Source organism: Triticum urartu, chromosome 7 (assembly GCF_003073215.2).
Source record: "Triticum urartu cultivar G1812 chromosome 7, Tu2.1, whole genome shotgun sequence".
In the NCBI taxonomy this organism is placed as follows: Eukaryota; Viridiplantae; Streptophyta; class Magnoliopsida; order Poales; family Poaceae; genus Triticum; species Triticum urartu.
In genome coordinates, this window is record NC_053028.1 from 368,870,670 (window position 1) to 368,889,800 (window position 19,131).

Consider the following 19,131-nt stretch of genomic DNA (forward strand, 5'->3'; position numbering starts at 1 on the left):
AGGCTTTCATGTTGGTAGATGAACTTGGAGGGATCATGATTATAGATTACCATATCTTTCATTACCCCTGAGTAAATTGGATTTGGTAAGACCATCATGGTCGCAAGCTGAAATTCTTGGAAGCATAAGGATTAGACTTAGCCAAGGGACATTGATAGGAGATAGCTGACATTACGATAATAACTTGAGGGAAACATGTAGGAATTCTATTTGAACACGATATCTGGATTTAAATAGGAGATCCTAGTGGAGTATAGATGCTGAAGTGAGTCTACATGGTTCGTAGTAAGTTGGATTTAGGCTGATGATCTCAATCATGATACCATGTTTCTTGGAGGACAATAAACTAGGAGAATGGATTAATTGTTGGTGTTGATTTAGGGATCTGTATGATCTTGACCTTGGAGTTTACTTGACCATGACAATGGAAATTGGTGGACTGACTATAGTGAGGGTAGCCCTTCCAAGCATATGGGGATTATAGGACATTAAAAGATCATGTGGAACACCATAGACTTTGGATTTGTGGAATTAATGGGTTATGTAGTGATTGATTGAAGTTAATGGGCTGTTGGAGTTGATTCATAGGAAGGAAACAAGATCTTGGATGGGTACACGACATGTTTCCTTAGGATACAGATGCACTAAGCATCTTAGACCTTGGAAGAATAGGCTGAGCACTTGGATCATCATGTTTAATTGAAGCTTAGCAGCTTGTATGCCCTACCCATGGATTTTTACATAGGGATAGCCATACATATGATTTTGGGGGATCGTAGACATGTATATTTTTGTTAGACCTCCTCTTGGGAGTCATGAGGATATGAATAGGATGAATGATGATTGGAGTTGACCTATATGAGATGATTCTTTCGGTAATATGTTGTGAAAGAACATTGGAATCTCAGGAATTGTGCTCAAGGATAAGATGATAAATGTTCACTCGCATCCTAGAATCCTTGATACCCTTAAGCCCTACCAAGCCACAACATGGTTGGATCATGACAATGGGTTTTGGCTCTAGGACAAGGAAACCTTGGCCAATACTCAACTGTGACCACCATCAATGCCCCATCCTACTTTATGTACCCCATGAACGAGTCTTCATGGAGTACTTGGACAAGTTGGTTGTCAACTTTATTTGGTGACCTACTTGCCTACCCGAAGACAGAAGAAGAACCGTTCAGCTGGTTAGGGAATATCTAAAGACCGCCATGTCAAGGAGGAAGAACTATACCAACCACCATCGTCAAGAAGTGAACTTACTCGTCGAAGACCGTGCGTATCTGCAAACCACTCCTCTCAAAGAAACCAAGCATTTCCTTGTCAAAAGGAAGCTCACACCAAGATTTAACAACCCCGCCGAGAATGCTACGAGATGAAAGAGAAGATAGTTGCCAGCTGGAGTTACCACCTGAGTTACCCACTATGCACAACGTTTTACCACACAACACAACCTCGGGAGTGTTTCCAACTTCCTAACTAGCCCGACCTCGACAAGGACATCGATCACTGAGCCATCGACCCCCGGTCCAACCTGACCTACGCGAGAGACCCCTTAGCAACCCGGATCAAGCAAAATGTCATACACGAAGCCGCACCATCTTGTACTTCAAGGTTCAACGGAGCACCACTCGGAAGCAGAAGCAGTATGAGAATGTGAAGACCACCCTGGATCCAAGTTTCCGTATTCCTTTCCACGCCTAGTTTGGGAATCTCGGGGACGAGATTCTTGTAAGGGGGTTAGGTCTGTCACACCCTGATTTTCATGCCACAACACTTAAGCTAATCAATCATGATAAAATGTGGTTTGACAAAAAACTTTTGAGTGTATAGGTCTTTGCTTCATTTGATTTTTGTGTGTTGGTTGCAAGTGCTCTAAAAATCAAATAAATCCTCCAACTCTTATACTCCTTCTCCTTGATCCAAAACCTTTCCCAATTATCATGCCATGTGTGTAGGACACAAAAACAATTTATTGCAAAAATATTTTGGCCAAAAAGAATTTTCTAAATTAGGTTTTCCAAAAACCCTGGATTGAGACTTGAACTACAAGTACTTAATTAAGGGTGTGAAAAATCTTTCAAAAAGTATATTTGAAACCTATTAGGTATAGAGCTCCCATAAACCATAAAAATATAATTTTAAAAGTTATTTTACTATTTTATTTAAAGGCTTTTTATTACGGCCAGAAATGGTCTTTAATAGGTTAAAATTATTTTAACGTTTCAAAAATATTTGAGAAAATTTAGGGAAGCTCAGTGGACATATATTGTCCATATATAAGAGTTTCAACACATGGTCATGTTCAAATTATTGGTCAAATCCCTCAGAAACTATTTCTGGACATTTCAAGCATTTGAAATATTTACAAAGGAAATATTCCCCAAAAATTCCAAGTAAATTCTATCATTTACAAAATGACCTACTTGAGAATCCTACAAAGTCTCATGTCATGGAGAACAATATAGCCCCACCAAACCATCACAAAACCATTTCTGTCTTTTTCCAAGTTTGAACAACTTTGCACTACCAAAGATGTCCAAATGATCTCAAAAATTGCACACATGCTCAGATGGTGTAATAATTCACCTATTCCAAGTGACACAAGTTGGAGAATAGTATAACTTGATCAAAGTGCCTCAAAACCTTTTCTGTCCAGAACCAAATTTGAGAAACTCTACATTGCCAAGTGTCTCCTTTTGATCTTAAATTTTGTGGACATGCTCAAATTCCCAAATTATGACACTACACCAAGTGGTGCATCAAGGAGAACAAGATAGCATGATAAAGTCCAGCCAAAACTATTTCTGCCCATTTCTAGGGTTTATAAAAGTTGCATTGGCCACTTTCTCCATTTGATCTCAAAATTGGTGGGCACTACTAATTTGTAATGCCTCTCACTCCTGTTAAGTTTCAAAGCAAATTGAGCAACTTAGATAGCCCAAACTACCATCAAACACCTTCTGGCAGAATTTCAAAACTCATGTTTTGGCCCCTTCCACTAATCTCCATGAGCTGAACTTTTTCCCACGGTCTCACCTGCTCCTCCTCTACCTCCTGCATGCTTTGTTGCCCAAGGAGCAATGATTAAAGGGGGCAGAGACCAATTTTTCTCCCATGGACAGCAGTTTTCCCTCTCTCTCTCTCAACCCCACCGCTCCTCCAGTGGCTTCCCAGGGCATCAAATGCCACTTTCCCATTGTTTACTCCCCCTGCAGCTGCCAGACACAAGTGGACGCGCTGGTGCGCGCAAAAAGCCGTGGACGCCGGCCAAAGACGCGCTCTATAGCACGTCATCGCGCTCCCGACCGTTGACGCTGCGTCCCCCGACCACCTCGAGCCTCCCCCTCGCGCCAGTCGAGGTCCTCGACGTCTGCAACATGACAGTCGTGCAGCCCCCCTCCTCTTCCCCTCTCTATCACCCCTGCTGCCCGTAGCCAACGCAGCCCGGCTCGGCCAATGGGCGCACGAGCTCGGGACCCTCCTAGAGCACGCCCCGCTCCCCCTTTCCTTCTCCCCCGACTTGGACCACGCCCACGAGCACCGCAGACAACCCCCGACACTCCTCCTGTGGCCACCATGGCCATTTCCGTGGGTGCCCATAGGCCACATCCACGATGAGCCGTGGCCTCACCATATAAGGCCGCCCTGACCTCCCTTTGGAGCTCCTTTGCTCTCACTCTCTCCCGTGCACCCCCTGGACCAACCTGCACCTCCTCTCGTGCCCTCCTACTCCCTCCATGGCCGGAGTGCCGCCGTCGGTCTCCACCCAAATTCCCGCAAACCGAAGCCTCCCCTCTCCTCCTTTGGACACCAATGGAGCCACCGCACGCCGGTGAGGCTCCTCCGCCCTTTATCTCCTCCTCTAGCGTCCCACAACCCCAAAACCCCTCTCGCCCGACGCCACCGTCCGTCGTGGGCGAAGCCCTGCTCCCATCCAGTGATGCAGGCACCCGTGGTGGGGTCTCCCTGGCTCGTCTCTCTCTGCTGAGCACGCCGGTGGGCAAAACATCGCCGGAGACGCCCTGTAGCACCGGCGACCGGCGTCAAGCGCCTCCTCTGTCTCCTGTCGCACCCGCGCGGGAGGTGGAGGACGAACCTGCCAGTGGGCCCCACCTGTCGGCCAGCCAGCGTGGTTGAGCCACTAACGGGAGGGCCCCGCACCGTTTAAGTGGAGACGGGCTCCGCCAGCTGCCGCCTTCGCCGAAGGAAGGCGTATTCCTGAGAATACGCCTCCTGCATCGACAGCCTGCGCGCGGCCGTGCAGCTGGGCCAGCCCGCTGCCTATCTCTCGCCTTGCGCGCATGATAAGGGTAAAGCCCTTTTTTTTTCCTTTTTTCCTTTTTCTTTTCCCAGTAGAATTCAAAAGCAAATAAATAAATCAAATTAACTCCAAATTTGATGATTCAAATTTCTAGGGGATCCATAAATCCTAATCTACCACATGGTGCTATTTGCACATTTTTCTAGAAATTTTTCTTCAGAAATATTTATTAAAAACCCATTTTTCATTTTTGTGATGAACTTTAGAAAATCACAGAGAGCTCAAATTTGATCTAAATGCCATGATTCAAATTTGCAGATATATCTGAGTTCATAACTTAGGTTATGAACATTTTTATTAAATCTTTTTGTGCCCTACAAAATAATGAGCCATTTCTTCATGTTTGTCAACTTTGTAAATTCATAGGAAAATCATTTGAACTCCAAATCCAGTGAAACCTAGATACTTCTAAAATCATGGTTTGTTAAATGGGTGCCTTTTCTCATTTAAAAAATATATATTTCTATACACTTCTTGCAAATCCACAAATCCCTTGATTCCATCATATTGAAATGTTCAGAAATATCCACTGACCCAATCCCAATGAAACCAGTCTGGTTATTTTTCATACAACCAGAGATGTCCTAGAAAAGCCAAATTAATATTTTTAGAGCACTTTTATTTTCTGCCTTATTGTGTTGCTTACTATGATTGTTTCTGACGTTAGTTGACGAAGTAGACGAAATACTCGGAGATGGACTAGAAGATTTGAAGACTCTGATGAACCAGGCAAGCAGCCCTTTGACCATGTCTAAGAAACCATTTTTATGCATGTCATATAGCACCATATTGTTGTTGTAACGGAATCATGATGAGGTGGTAACCACCCTGATGAGTTACCTCTATTACTTCCTTGTTGATACTTGCATTATGCATGAACCTACCTTCCTATGATGGTTATGCCGGTGGGAGTAGATAGGATGCTAAAGTAGTTGCTACGCAAAAAGGGACAGGAATATGCATGGTGATGGGAGCAAGATTGTTTTCAAAAGACTTCACCGAGGTCTTTCATTGAAAAACTCTTATTCAAGTATCCTTTTATGTTATCTAGAAATTATACATCATTTCCAATCAACAATATGCCATCCACATATAATATTAGAAATGCTATAGAGCTCCCACTCACTTTCTTGTAAATACATGCCTCTCCGAAAGTCTGTATAAAACCATATGCTTTGATCACCTCATCAAAGCATATATTCCAACTCCAAGATGCTTGCACCAGTCCATAGATGCATCGATGGATCTTGCACACTTTGTTAGCACCTTTAGGATCAACAAAACCTTCTGGTTACATCATATACAACTCTTCTTTAAGAAATCCATTAAGGAATGCAGTTTTGACATCCATTTGCCAGATTTCATAATCATAAAATGCAGTAATTTCTAACATGACTCGGACAAACTTAATGATGCAGAGCATCCCAAGGTCATCCCCATATACCTACCGACGTCTCCCATGACACCACTTGGACCAATGACTAGAGCACGAGCCAAGGCTATCAAATATAAGGTGAACTCGCTCCTCTCCGAACTACCACTTTATATGCATGAGACATGGCTACTACCTCAAGCGGAAACCCTTTGTGTGATTAGGTACTTGGAGGACACGAAGCTCAATGGACGAGAAGAAGGACTGCTCGAAACTCCCAGTCACCGGACTACAGGCGAACCTCGGACGTCCAACGAACTCCAGGCACCGATCGAACGGCGCTACCACACCCGAGCAAAAACGGTGGATTTCCGAAGACCACCGGACGACCGACGCACCGGACATCCGACCCCGACTGGACGTCCGACCAAAGCACATCCGAGCCGACTCTACGGACGCCCTACGAGCACCGAACGTCCGGACCCTCGCGAACCTCCGGACGACCGGTAACTACCGGACATCCGATGCCTGTGTGCTGATTTCATGTTGGGCCAAAGCCCATGTACCCCTTCGACCTCTAAGACTATATATAGACCTCCTTCGCGTAGCTAGGGTTAGCAAAGGATTGGCTCATTTTTTGTGAGAGCTTTACTCATCCACTTGGTTACCTTCTCCTCGGAGAACACGCCTCCTCGGAGAACATCCCCCAAGCGAATTCAAGACCCCTTCACGGGAAGAACCTCAAGACCTCATCACGGAGAAGATCGTGCTACTTGTATCGTCCCTAGTTGACTATGGATCATGTATCTCTTATGTGTTTGAGGATCTAGCATATGTGTGACTACATCTTATTGTTTTTAGTGTTTCTCCCGTGTTTCCCCACATGTTTCCCCACGAGGTCTTCGTGTTCTTTGCGAGATCCGCTCCTTTCGTGAAACATTGACCACCTAGGGTTCCACCCTACATCATCTTGGTATCTAGAGCCACGTTGATCAAGATTTCAGAGCCTCCCCGTTGTTTTTTCTAGCCTTGTTTTGTTGATTTTGTCCCCAATTCAAAAATTCCCCACAAAATAGCCCCAATTTTTTTGTGATTTGTTGGTGTGATGAAATTTTGTTGGATTTGATCCGTGGATTTCCTTTGCCTTCAGTGGATCTAGCTTTTCCCCTTTGTCTCCACCTTTTTCATCCACAAAATCGCCCGGATTTGACGGGTTTTGACCTCTCCACCATGAACCCTAGCCGTTCATCCCGTGCCCGAATTTCGCCCAGGCACCGGACGTCCGACGACCGGACAACTGTAAACCCCTGGACGTTCGTAAAACCCTGACGAAACTGAATCCCCCCCCCCCGAAAATTTCAGCCACCGCCCCACTTCCGCATATGCATTCCCATACCACCTCCATTTCCAACAACCACCATTGTTTACTTGCTTCACACTCTGACATGATTTTTGCCCCATTGTGCTTTGAGAATTTGAGTTGCGGTTTTGTGTCCTATTGTGTTTCGGCTATTTAGGTACGGTTCAACATCAACATCACCACCGCTCATCCTCGCCACGGATCCCTCATCGACAACAACCACTCCACCATTTTGACACCATACTGTAAGCAAGAACGATAACCTCATCTTTGGTATCGTGATACATCATTCTTGCCTTTACATTGATCGCCATCATAGCCCAATTTTGCGTATCTTACCCATCGAGACTAGCCTTTGAGTATTGCCGGCAACGCGACTTGTGCACATTTGTGATCATACTTCCCATAGCATACATACATATCATTGGTGCATATCTTGGTATCATCTTTTGTGTCACAAAGTTGTCATCGCATACACAATTGTTATCTTGGTTTGTGAAGCATTGCATGAGAAAAGAGCTCAAAAGAGAAAGAGCCGACCAAGATTTTAAGAAAAAGGGAAAGATAAGCAAAGAGCTTTTAAGCAAGAACCATAGCATCATACAACATTAAGATTGTCATACTAGATCATCCTGGATCATATCATCGGAATACCATACATAGAGCATACTTGGGAGAGAAACCATTGCATTTTTGCTTAGTAGGTTGTGCACAAGTCTCGTATCCGCCTACTGTGCAATCGTGCTAGCATCTCTTTAGTGTTGTGCAGCAAGAGCATTTTCATGGATTCCACATTTTGGCTCACCCTTGGTTGCACGACCCCATTTATCTCTTAGCGTGTGTGTTTCCGTGTACCATATATTGCTATTGGTCTACTTGTTGCATTGCAAACTTGCGAATCTTTTCCAACATTATTGAAGCTCACTAACAATTGCATCAAATTTTGTGCCACCATCCTAACCGAGCTCCACCATAAGCTTTTACTTGTGTAGGTGTGAGAAACCAACAAGAATTGGTACCAATTGTGATATTGCCTTGTTCCACATTGGAGGGATCATTGATCCATCTTCAACTTCGGTCAAGGTACATTTGGCATTGTTCTTCTCCTTCTACCACTCACAAAATTGTTTGGAATGATGGATAGGACAAGTACTTCTACCAACCCACTCTTCATCGAGCAAGACGACGACATGTCTTCATACGTCACAAAGAGCCACCTCTTTGGTGCACAACGCGCTTTGCATCAAGAGCAACAAGAAATGAGTGAACGCATAGACAACCTTGCCACCGACTTGCGACTCTCCGAGCAATGTACAAGAGACTATTTCGACAACAAGCTCGACGACCACAAGGAAGAGAATGACGCAAGAATGGACGAGATTCATGCTTTGTTGCTCAACCGCTCTTCTACCACTTCGTCCTCATCAAGACGGAGCCACTCAAGTCGACACTCCGACTACACCATCTCCGGCTCAAGTACACCGACATCGAACACTCTTCGTCGTGCCGCACGTCAAGATCGTCACGCAAACTGAAATCCTCTACACGATAACGACTCTCAAGAGCAAGCTCATGCGCAAGAACATTGACATCGTCAAAACCAAGCTACCCTCGAGCAAGCACAAGAACAGCAACGACAACGCCAACGAGAAGAGGAAGAGCGAGCGCGTCTACACCAAGATGCACAAGATGCCGTGGCACAACGCCACGAACAACAATTGCAAGAAGGTAGAGCACTTGAGGCGCAACGTGCACTCTACGACATGAATCACGCCGTTGCCCAACGCAACCTCCATAGGCGCGAACAAGAAGAAGCTCTTCGCAAAGAAGTTCAGGAGAGGAACTACCAATCACGTGTGCATCGTCAAGTTCCTCACGCTCGTCAACAACCTCGCCAAGAACCTCAAGTTCACCAAGAACAAGTTGAGAGAGACGACCCTCCTCGTCAAGGACGTCACCATCCCCGACCCCAACACAATGAAGAGCAATGCTACGGCAAGCTAAAGTTCACCATACCCAAGTTCAATGGAAGCAATGATCCCGAAGAGTACCTTTCATGGGCATTGAAGGTCGACAAAATCTTCCGTTTGCACAACTATGAAGAAGAGAAGAAGATCGCGATGGCATCCCTTGACTTCCAAGATTATGTCCTCATTTGGTGGGAACAAGTCATTGAGCATCGAGAGGCAAGAGGTGAACCGCCCATCACTACTGGGGCACAAATGAAGGATGTCATGAGATCATGCCTCGTGCCAACCTACTACAACCGCGACGTCTTCAAGAAACTTCAACTACTCAAGCAAGGAACCAAGAGCGTTGAAGAATACTACAAGGAAATGGAGATTGCAATGATACGAGCCAATGTCACAGAAGATGATGAGCAAACTATGGCATGTTTCTTGAATGGACTCAATCATCCCATCAAGAAGATCGCCGACTTCCAACCATACTCGAACCTCATCGAGCTAGTGCATCAAGCTACCAAGGCGGAACGTCAAGTGCAAGATGACTTCAAGTATGCCAAGTTCTCATCCAAGTCCTATGGTTTCTCCAACACCCAAGATTCAACGACTCCAACACCTTCTACATCAACCAAGCCTTCTACAAGCAACCACGACAAGTCGAGTTACAAGAAAACTTCGACAACTCCAAGTCATCATCCTACTACAAGCAACTTCAAGCCGGGAGCTTCATCATCATCTACCCCAACCGATGAGACCGTCAAGACAAGTTCCTTCAAATGCTTCACATGCGGAGGCCGAGGCCACAAGTCCTTTGAGTGTACAAACAAGCGCACCATGATCCTCAACGACGATGGTACATATGACTCCATGAGAGAGGGAAAAATGGAAGAACTTGAACAAGTGGCAATGCACTGGCAAGTGAACGAAGATGAAGAAGAACAAGTCTTTTGTGACAAAAATTCAAGTCCCACTCTCGTGGTCTCCAAGGTCTTGACTCTTCAACATCAACAAGAAGAAGACCAAAGATGCCATATCTTTCATACCAAGGCCGGCATTAATGGAAGGTCCGTCAAGGTCATCATCGATGGAGGGAGTTGCCATAACTTAGCAAGTTAAGAACTTTGCTCCAAGCTCCAATTGGTCAAGACGAAGCACCCACACCCCTACAAAGTTCAATGGCTAAGCAACTCCGGAACCATCCAAGTAGAGCATAGAGTGCAAGTCTCCTTCAAAATCGGAGCTTACGAAGACACTTTGGAGTGTGATGTCGTTCCTATGATCGTTTGCCACCTTCTTCTCGGACGACCATGACAATTTGATAGAGCTGTCATCCACAATGCCGAACGAATCACTATATATTCAAGATGAAAGGAAAGGAGTACGTACTTCGCCCTATGTCTCCAAGCCAAGTGATCGCCGACAAGCAAGCCACGCATCGTGGAGAGAATAGTGAGAGAGAGAGAACCACCAAAAAGAGAGTGAGCGCCACAGGCCCAAATCGAGTGCCTCCACGATGAGCGAAAATAAGAACTTAGTTCTATTTGCCACCAAAAGTGAGATAAGAGAAGTGTGTGGGAACCCATCAAGTGTCCTACACTATGTCCTTTTGTGCAAGGACGAGGCACCAAAAGCTAACACCTCTCACACTCTACTTTAGTGTTGTCTTCTCTTTTGCTGGAAGTCCAAGATGTTTTCCCCGACGAGCTACATCCGGGTCTACCTCCACTACGAGGCATTGAGCACCGAATCGACCTCATCCCCGGAGCTCCCCCTTCCTAACAAGGCCCCCTACCGCGTCAACCCCGAAGAAACCAAAGAAATACAAAGGCAAGTAAAAGATCTCATAGACCATGGACATGTGCGTGAAAGTTTGAGTCCTTGTGCCGTACCGGTCATTCTTGTACCAAAAAGAGACGGTAGCTTTTGCATGTGCTCCGATTGTAGACCCATCAATGCTATCACCATTCGATATAGGTACCCCATTCCATGCCTTGATGATATGCTAGATGAGCTTAGCGGTGCCACTATTTTTTTCCAAAATCGATCTTAAAAGTGGTTACTATCAAATACACATACAAGAGGGTGACGAATGGAAAACCGCTTTCAAAACAAAGTTTGGTTTGTATGAGTGGTTAGTTATGCCTATGGTTTTATCAGAAGCACCCGGTACTTTCATGCGTCTTATGCATTATGTGTTTCGCCCTTACATTGGTGAGTTTGTTGTGGTCTATTTTGACGATATCCTTGTTTGCAGCAAATCTCTCAAAGAGCATGTCACCCACCTTCGCACCGTGCTCCAAACTATTCGAAAAGAGTGTCTCTATGCTAATATGGAAAAATGTCTCTTTGGCATTGATAAGCTAGTTTTCTCGGGTTTTGTAGTATATTTTAAGGGTGTTCATGTTGATGAATCCAAGATTAATGCTATTAAAACTTGGCCACAACCAACCAACTTGCAACAAGTGCGTAGCTTCCTTGGTTTAGCCGGTTTCTACCGTAGATTTCTGAAGGACTTTAGCACCATTGCTTCACCTTTGCATGCTTTGAGTAAGAAGAATGCACCCTTTGTTTGGGGACCATTCCAAGATACCACATTCAATGAGCATAAGAATTTTCTTACTCACGCTCCCGTGCTTGCATTACCCAACTTTGACAAACCCTTTGAGATTCATTGTGATGCTAGTGGTAATGGCATAGGAGGTGTGTTAATGCAAGAGAAGTGCCGCATAGCTTACTTTAGTGAGAAACTTTCCAGAGCGCAACTCAATTACCCCATCTACGACAAAGACTATATGATTTAGTGCGAGTTTGGCATGAATGGGAACATTATATTCGCCCTCATGAATTTAGCATTCATACCGGTCATGAAACGCTTAAATACCTTAAGGGTCAAACTAAGTTGAACAATCATCTTGCTAAATGGAGTGAATTCATTGAGTCTTTTACTTTTATCATCAAGTACATTAAAGGTAAGGAAAATGTTGTGGCGGACGCTCTTTCCCACATATGCATGCTTGTTACTCAACTTGAATTGGATGTCATTGGCTTTGAGCACATAAAATACTTGTATGCGCATGATCCTACTTTTGCTATTCCTTATGCCGAATGTTTGACGCATACTGTCGGTTGTGGGGTTTCGGCAAACCCTTAAGGTTCGAACACTGGGGTGCGCACGAAGTCTTTCCCTCCTACCGATCTACGCCCTAGCTCGCTAAGATCTCGCGGACGAACTCGATGAACTCGCAACACAGAAGGACATGTGATTTATACTAGTTTGGGCCACCGTTGTGGTGTAACACCCTACTCTAGTGTGGTGGTGGATTGCCTCTAGGGCTGATGATGAACCATACAAGGGGAAGAACGGCCTCCTGAGGTTGAGGTGTTCTTGTGCGTGGCTAACTTGTGCGGGTGAGAGAGTGATCTAAGATGCCGTCCTCTCGTCCTCGCCTCCTTTTTCTATGGTGGTGGCTAGCCCTACTTATAGAGGCCCTGGTCCTCTTCCCAAATATTGAGCGGGAAGGGAGCCAACAACGGCGGGCTAATTTGAAGGGGGACAACTAGTACAAGCCACCCTGACAAAAGGTGGTCTGCACCTGCGAAAGGCTCTGGTGGTGACGCCGTCTTGGGCTCCACGATGACCTCCGTCTTGCCATCCTTCTGGTCTTGGTGTTGTTGCACCAAAATGGCAACCTTTGCCTGATGCCTCGGTACTACTCGCCTGCGCTAGTTTCCTTAGCATCAAAGAGGAAATAAGGACGCTGCGCGCGCTGGCGCCCGCCTGGTGTCGATCGTCATGGCTCACGTCACGAGAGCCTCGTGAGGTTCGCCTCGCCTTGATATCTCTGCTCCTTGTGAGCCTGCCTGATTAGGCCGCTCCGGAGGAGGTCTCGTGTCGTCCGCCTCGCGAGGCTTGGCCCCTCGTGAGGGTCTTGGGTGCCTTGTTGGTGAAGATGGGCCGTACGGCCTGCTGGCTCAGCCATCCAGCGGACCGCAGGCAGGCAAGTCTGGGGACCCCATTCCCAGGACGACGACAATAGCCCCCGGGCCCAAGGTGCGCTCGGGTTTGGCTTCACGGCGAAGCAAAGGGCAAAGAACGGAGCGCCGCGGGCCCCAAAAGCCTGCGACCTTGATTGACGCGTGGTGGCTGATTGGACGTAGGCGTCTCCGCTTCCCCACGCTGCCTCGACGACTGCATGACTTGATGAGTCCCTGCGACATGCAAGGGAAACCATCATTACCTGCGATCGTGGGAGGTGTCGGTTGGCCTTCTTTTGCTATAAATGGGGAGGGGGGTGGAGCCCCCGTCGCCCATCTCTTCCTCGCTTGCTGCTTCTTCTTCCTCGCTCCACTCCTAGCTTCTTCTTCCTCGCTTCGTTGCTCGTTGTGCCACCAATGGCGCCACGAAGGAAGTTCTCTGCCGCCGAGAAGGGAAAGGCCCCTCGCAAGGGATCCGGCTCGCCGGCGCCCAAGCGCGAACGTGGCCGTCCGCGCAAGCACACCACGTCCCCTATCGCGGCCCACTGTCGGAGTGGCACCACGGCACGCGGAGCGGGTCGTCCTAGCCACAGCGATCCAGCTGGCGAGGGGAGGCGTGCTTTGGTGGCGCGCCCCCCCCCCGTCCGCGCTTCCACATGGTGGAAGTGTCGCCGGAGTTTGTCGTCTGGTCGGAGAACCCGGCCGACAACTGGCTCCAACTTCCGCGCTTCTTCGCCAACGAGCTGCCGACCTCTGGTCCAGTCGGACTCTGGCTGCAGTCAGATGGTTGCTACAGCAAGGCCTCTTGGGTTGCAGTCGCGACTTCCGCCACGGGCAACATAGCCCTGGCCCGCGGTTGGCAGACATTCGCCCGCGCGCGCGGCTTGAGTCGACGGTGTGCCCTCCACTCCAAGTACGATGGAGAACCGACCCTGTACGTGTGGGTGTTTGGGGAAGATGGTCGCCGCGCCGGGTGCTACCCTAAGGCGAACGATGGTGAGGAGGTGCGCGGCCTCGGGGACAGTCGCGACGAGGATGGGGGCGAGCCTGCCCTCAGGGACAGCTACGTCTTGTCCCGCTATGGGGGCTCTTCCTCCAGTGACAGCTCCAGCAGCAGTGGCCACGGCCAGCCGCCGCGCCCGCTTTGGAGGCGGCAGTGAGTCATCCCGTCGCCGCGCCCCCGTGAAGCGCGAAGAAGGACCCGGCTAGGTTTGGGGTGCCGCTAGGAGCCTGCCTTCGTAGATTGCTGTGACGCTGCTTTTGTTTTACTCTTTTTTCTGCATCAAGAATGTAACCAGTTTGTGCCTAGGGGGCGTGTATTGAACTATGGTTCCTTGATTGTGGCACCGTGCATGCTGTGTCGTTATTTCGTGCAAAGATGACTTAACCTGGTATACGGGACACCCTCTTCCTCACGAGGTGCTCATTTCCTCATGCCCATCTTGCCTTGATGGCCTGCACCTGCTGGGGAACTGCGAAAGCTCGTTAGGAAGTGCGTTTAAAAGATTTGTTGTTCGCCCTGGTCCTGGCCTGGCGCCTTGTATCGCGGTACCCGAGGGGCACGGACTAGGAGAGGCACGCCAGCTTTTGGGCTCGAACGAGGGTGGCTCACGAGAAGGCAGAGAAGGGAGAAAATTCTCGCGAGGGCACCTGCCCAGCCCCCTCATGAGGCATGCGAGAGAGAGAACACGAGCTAACCTGAGCCGGAAAAATGCAGCGAGAAGCGAGAGGGTCAACTCAGCAAGGAATGCCAAAAACAAATTTTGATTAAGGAAAAGGGAGCCAAATACGGAAAGCAAATGAAAAGCCGCGTCCGGCACCTAATCTAGTATTCAAGTATTCTCACCAGCGCGGAGCTAAGCGCTGTCCACTAGGCGTGGGCGGGAGTCCCAGGGCCTGAGGTCGGCACCCCTGAGACTCCGGGGCGTGTACAGCCCCAACTCATTATTACGTGAGAGTGTCACGGGCGGTGATTCTTCACAGGCACTGGGCCTTCTTCACAGGCTCTGGGCCTTTCTTCTCAGGCTCTGGGCCTTGCCTCACAGGCTCTGGGCCTTGCTTCTCAGGCTCTGGGCCTTGCTTCTCAGGCTCTGGGCCTTGCTTTATCGTTAAAACCTCCGGAGGTGCTGGATGTTCCAGGCGTTTTGGACTGGTACTCCGTCTTGTGTCTCCAGGCGCACGGCGCTAGGCCTGGCGATGTGGATGACCATGAACGGGCCCTCCCACATTGGTGAAAGCTTATGCAACCCTTCCCTGGAGAGGACCCGCCTCAGGACTAGGTCTCATGTCTCAAGTGTCCTAGAGCGGATGTTGCGGCAGTGGTATCGCCGCAGTGCTTGCTGGTACCTCGCCGCCCGCAGCGCAGCTCCGCGGCGATGTTCCTCCACTAACACGAGGTCCATCCCCCGTGTGGCGTCCTGTTGTGTTTCGTTGAACGCCAGGACCCGTGCGGAGCGATGCTTCACCTTGTGAGGGAGGACCGCTTCGGCTCCATAGACGAGGAAGAATGGAGTTTCTCTCGTTGGCTTGGTGGCGGTGGTCCGGATGCACCACAGTACGGACTGGAGCGCATCGTGCCAACCCCTGCCGTAGGCCTCCAGCTTCTTATTGAAGGTCCTAGTCTTGAGGCCCCTCAGTATCTCCGCGTTAGCATGTTTGGCCTGGCCATTGCTCCTGGGGTGGGCCACCGAAGCGTAGCAGATCTGTGTTCCAAGGTTAGCACAGTAGGTTTTGACGAGGTTGCTAGTAAACTGCGAACCATTATCTGTTATGATGTGGTTGGGGACCCTGAAGCGGCTCACGAGGCCCTTCATGAACTTGACAGGAGAGCCGGCTGGGATGGTACGGACGGCTTTTACTTTTGCCCACTTGGTGATCTTGTCGATGGCGACGTAGAGGTAACGGTAGCCCCTGGCGCCCGAGGGAACGGGCCTAGGATATCCAGCCCCGAGACCGCGAACGGCCATGTGAGCAGGATAGTTTGAAGGTGTAGGATCGAAAGTATGTCTAGAGGGGGGGGGTGATTGGACTACTTTACCAAATAAAACTTATCATTTTCCCAATTTTAGTTCTTGGCAGATTTTAGCAACTTTGGATAAGTCAAGCAATCTTAACACAATTCAAGCAAGCATGCAAAGAGTATATGAGCAGCGGAAAGTAAAGCATGCAACTTGCAAGAATGTAAAGGGAGGGGTTTGGAGGATTCAAACGCAATAGGAGACACGGATGTTTTTGTCGTGGTTCCAATAGGTGGTGCTATCGTACATCCACGTTGATGGAGACTTCAACCCACGAAGGGTAACGACTGCGTGAGTCCATGGAGGGCTCCACCCACGAAGGGTCCACGAAGAAGCAACCTTGTCTATCCCACCATGGCCATCGCCCACGAAGGACTTGCCTCACTAGAGGTAGATCTTCACGAAGTAGGCGATCTCCTTGCCCTTACAAACTCCTTGGTTCAACTCCACAATCTTGTCGGAGGCTCCCAAGTGACACCTAGCCAATCTAGGAGACACCACTCTCCAAGAAGTAACAAATGGTGTGTTGATGATGAACTCCTTGCTCTTGTGCTTCAAATGATAGTCTCCCCAACACTCAACTCTCTCTCACATGATATGGATTTTGTGGGAAGAAGATGAAGCAACTTGGGGAAGGCTAGAGATCAAGATTCATATGGTAGGAATGGAATATCTTGGCCTCAACACAAGTGTAGGTGGTTCTCTCTCAGAAAAAGTAAGTTGGAAGTGTAGGTTTGTTCTAATAGCTCTCTCCATGAATGAAGAGGAGGTGGAGGGGTATATATAGACTCCACACAAAATCTAACCATTACACACAACTTTCCAATCTCGGTGGGACCGAATTGATAAACTCGATCGGACCGATTCAACAAAGCTAGTGACCGTTAGGAGTTTCAGTGGGACTGACATGCAACTCGGTAGGACCGATATGGTTAGGGTTAGGGCATAACGTAATCTTGGTCAGACTGATTACACAAACTCGGTGAGACCGATTTTGGTAATAAGCTAACCAGAGAGTTGGTCAGGTAACTCGATGGGACCGATTCTCTCATTTTGGTGAGACCGAAATGTTACAAAAGGGAAACAAAAGTTTACATTGCAATCTCGGTGGGACCAATCGCTCATCTCGGTGGGACCGAAACGTTACGAAGGGAAACAGAGAGATTACAATCCCATCTCGGTGAGACTGAGATCCCTATCGGTGAGACCGATTTGCCTAGGGTTTGTGGCAGAGGCTATGACATCTGAACTCGGTGGCGCCGGATAGAAAGAATCGGTGGAGCTGAGTTTGACTTTTTGTTTAGGTCATATGTGGATGTGAGAAAGTAGTTGAGGGCTTTGGAGCATATCACTAAGAATTTTGAGCAAGAGCCTCATTAAGCAACACCTCATCCCTCCTTGATAGTATTGGCTTTTTCTATAGACTCAATGTGATCTTGGATCACTAAAATAGAAAATGTAGAGTCTTGAGCTTTGAGCTTGAGCCAATCCTTTTGTCCTTTGCATTTTGAGGGGTCCACTTTTCTCATCCATGCCATGTCAATCATTGAGCTTTCCTGATATATTAATCTTGAAATAGCATTAGCTCAATGAGCTATATGTTTATAGGAATTATCAAAACCACCTAGGGATAGTTGCACTTTCAATCTCCCCCTTTTTGGTAATTGATGATAAAATATAGACCAAAGCTTCGACAAATGATAATAAGAGTGAAAAACATTGTCACTTTGAGAAGTATGTGAAAAGCAAGAGCTCCCCCTAAATTTGTGCATAGTTTAAGATTTGCTTTGGACTGCAAATGCACAATGAGTTAGGAACATGGGTTACTCTTCCACGTCACATACATCTTGGTGGAGCACTCAAAATGATAATAATGAAATACATGCACTCATCACCAAGCAAAGTGAATGATCATATGGGGATATAAAAGGATAATGTCATCCAACAAGCATTAAGGTAGCATATGATCAAACACATTATCATCCAAGTATCACACACAAGCATAAAGTATCTCAAACAAGCAAATAAACAAAGTTCAACCATCAAACAATAAGAGAGATCAAAGAGCAACACTCTCTCTCGAAGCCTATGATCTATACATTTTCCCCCTTTGGCAACAAGTTACCAACAAGTTCATAAAAATGCATAGTGCTAGATCGACTCTCAGGCTTGGTCTTCAGGTGGTGGTGTAGATAAAACTCCAATGACAAAGGCATCAGTTGATGTAGATGGAGCTGGTGGAGTGGGTGCTGGAGCTGGTGGCACTGAAGCTGTAGCTGGTGCAGATGAAGTTGCTCTGGTGTATGTAACAGGCACTGTAGCAGATCTCTGTCCTCTGGGCACTCTAGCAAAAGCATCAGTGGTAGACTTGCCCTTCTTCTCCTGCACTTCATCCTGAAGTTGCTCAACAACTGACTGGATCTCAGTGACCTTCACATCTAAATCATAGAACTTCTGCTCCATGATCCTCTCCAAGCTCTGATGGTTTTGGGTCAGGGTGGCCAATCCATTCTCAATCCTTAGAGTGGAGGCAATCAAGTAGCCAAGCTGATCTTGCCTGCTCTTCAGAAGATACTGAGATGCCTCATCAATGGTTGGCATCTTTGCAGCCTTTTCAGTCCTTGCCTTCTCCCTCTTTGCTTGTGCTTGCACAGAAGATGGTTCATTCTCATCCATCACCATAGTGTTGTCCTCAAAGTCTGGGTAGATGGGCATGTGTTCCTTGTCCAAGAGATATGTGTCAGTTCCCATCTTGGAGTTGATTAGCTCCTGGATCTGTGGGGCATACCCACAACTTCTCTTATGATCTGCAGCTATTCTCTTATGGTTTCCACAATTAGGCTCATGACTTTGAACTTTTGAGGCACATCAAATATGTGAAGCAGGTTAATTGCATGGCCTCTGATCATCTTGTGATCACCTGACTTTGGCAATAGAGTGTGCCTGAGAATCCAGTTGATTGTTGGCAAACCTGACAGAAGGTAATGTACTGATCCAAACTTGTGTGTCTCAAGAGCAGCATTTGCGATCTCTTTGTACATATGTGCCATGGTGTTGTGATCCTTCTTCTTCCTAGCATAGACATTCAAGTCATCTTCATTCTCCTCAGGAGCATT